Source organism: Anopheles funestus (assembly GCF_943734845.2).
Source record: "Anopheles funestus chromosome X unlocalized genomic scaffold, idAnoFuneDA-416_04 X_unloc_96, whole genome shotgun sequence".
Classification (NCBI taxonomy): Eukaryota; Metazoa; Arthropoda; class Insecta; order Diptera; family Culicidae; genus Anopheles; species Anopheles funestus.
In genome coordinates, this window is record NW_026045227.1 from 20,001 (window position 1) to 22,500 (window position 2,500).

The following is a 2,500-nucleotide window of genomic DNA, read 5'->3' on the forward strand; positions in this document are numbered from 1 at the left end:
CAATAGTGGTGTGTTAGATACGTCAGGTGATGGTATCTACTGTTGTGCAATACGTATCCGGCCACGGCACGGAACGAACGGGAACTGTGGTGCAGACATACAAAGAGTTAAGCCTATTAGTCATTAACTCTAAGGACGGGGCCATGGGGCGGTACGCAAAGGATACGGATGAGCGAGTATGCAGGCCCAATACTCAATAGCTCGATCCGATCCAAGCACATGAGTTGACTGCGGCGCCAGGTTAACCAATGTGCTAGATTCTATTTGGCCAGTAGAATCTTGTGTCTTATGCGATTTGATACCAAGACACCAGAACGAAAGTTAGTTGAAGAGTTATTAAACTCTTATGAAGTATGGTTGTGCAATCACAACTTATGACTTTAACCTATAAAGTGGATATGGACTTGCAATTATAACATGGAATCTCTACACACCCCATGAGCTCGATCCAATCCACGCACACGAGTTGCCTGAGTAGCGACAGGTATACCGATGTGCAATACGTATCCGGCCACGGCACGGAACGAACGGGAACTGTGGTGCAGACATACAAAGAGTTAAGCCTACTAGTCATTAACTCTAAGGACGGGGCCATGGGGCGGTACGCAAAGGATACGGATGAGCGAGTATGCAGGCCCAATACTCAATAGCTCGATCCGATCCAAGCACATGAGTTGACTGCGGCGCCAGGTTAACCAATGTGCTAGATTCTATTTGGCCAGTAGAATCTTGTGTCTTACGCGATTTGATACCAAGACACCAGAACGAAAGTTAGTTGAAGAGTGATTAAACTCTTATGAAGAATGGTTGTGCAATCACAACTTATGACTTTAACCTATAAAGTGGATATGGACTTGCAATTATAACATGGAATCTCTACACACCCCATGAGCTCGATCCAATCCACGCACACGAGTTGCCTGAGTAGCGACAGGTATACCGATGTGCAATACGTATCCGGCCATAGGCACGGAACGAACAGGAACTGTGGTGCAGACATACAAGGGCCATGGGGCGGTACGCAAAGGATACGGATGAGCGAGTATGCAGGCCCAATACTCAATAGCTCGATCCGATCCAAGCACATGAGTTGACTGCGGCGTCAGGTTAACCGATGTGCAATACGTATCCGGCCATAGGCACGGAACGAACAGGAACTGTGGTGCAGACATACAAGGGCCATGGGGCGGTACGCAAAGGATACGGATGAGCGAGTATGCAGGCCCAATACTCAATAGCTCGATCCGATCCAAGCACATGAGTTGACTGCGGCGCCAGGTTAACCGATGTGCTAAGAGAGTTGTTCCTGGGCCTTCAAAGTGACTTCAAAACTATCTTAGCGAATGGTGGCCATGGGCGTAGACATGAGCCACAAGTCACAAGGCCTGGGACTATTGGGTAATAAAGACAACTTAGTCAGAAAGTTAGTCTTTGGACGTACCACCGGGATTGTGTTACATTGGGAACCTTACTATAAAACCCTAGGCAGGGGATCACTCGGCTCATGGATCGATGAAGACCGCAGCTAAATGCGCGTCACAATGTGAACTGCAGGACACATGAACACCGATAAGTTGAACGCATATTGCGCGTCGGACGATTAAACCCGGCCGATGCACACATTCTTGAGTGCCTATCAATTCCTTGATATACAACAAACCAAACTTCAGGGTGGAGCGTGCCACAATAGAACACTATGGCGAGCAGCCCGTCTAGTGTCGTGGGGGAAACACGCTTCCACACTGTGCATAATGGCGTGCTCGGGACCTTTGTTGGGACCGCAGGGCGCTGAAAGTAAAGGGGTGAACCGCATAAATCGCACGCACGTAAACGCGCACACACACAAATAGAGTGAGACGTATCGTAGGATACCGCTAAGAGTACGTTGTGAAACATGGGGAAATTCAATCGAAAACCTCTTTGATGTCCAAGATTTCGTTGACCGTATCCGTCGTAATACTGGATCAACGTGCTTGGGGGAAAACGTCAAAGGGTTTTATAATAGTGGTGCATGATTAACCCATCGATGCCCGAGGGGAACATGTTGTCCAATACAATAGTGGTGCAGTTGGCTCGACATGCTCGGGGGGAGACATCGTGGGTCCAAGTCGACCAAGTCGACCGGGAGTTGTTGTTGAGAGATCGAATCAAAACGATGCCGAGCGGAACTCGTTGTCCTTATTGGAGTGATATTCGGACAACGTGCTCGGGGGGGCCATCGTTGATTCAAAAATGACCGTAAATTGCCCAATCCGTGTGTGTGTGTGTGTGAAGTGTTGTTGCGTATATATCGGTTCGCTATGCCCCGGGTTCGAAACGAATGGAATGTGACTGATTTTGTTGTAGGCCTCAAGTGATGTGAGACAACCCCCAGAATTTAAGCATATTAATAAGGGGAGGAGAAGAAACCAACCGGGATTCCCTGAGTAGCTGCGAGCGAAACGGGAGAAGCTCAGCACGTAGGGACGGTGTGTAACTGCACCTGTCCGATTCCGTGTAC

General features: G+C 48.7%; 1 non-coding gene and 1 pseudogene across 1 annotated transcript; both read left to right on the forward strand.

The window, feature by feature from the left end:
• Nucleotides 1-1,477: 1,477 nt before the first annotated feature.
• Nucleotides 1,478-1,635, forward strand: LOC125774232 (5.8S ribosomal RNA). The gene has a single exon (XR_007420687.1). It is a non-coding gene; the product is annotated as a 5.8S ribosomal RNA (ribosomal RNA).
• A 709-nt stretch (nucleotides 1,636-2,344) lies between these two features.
• The window catches only part of LOC125774235 (large subunit ribosomal RNA), a 3,657-nt pseudogene continuing 3,501 nt past the window's right edge, over nucleotides 2,345-2,500 (forward strand).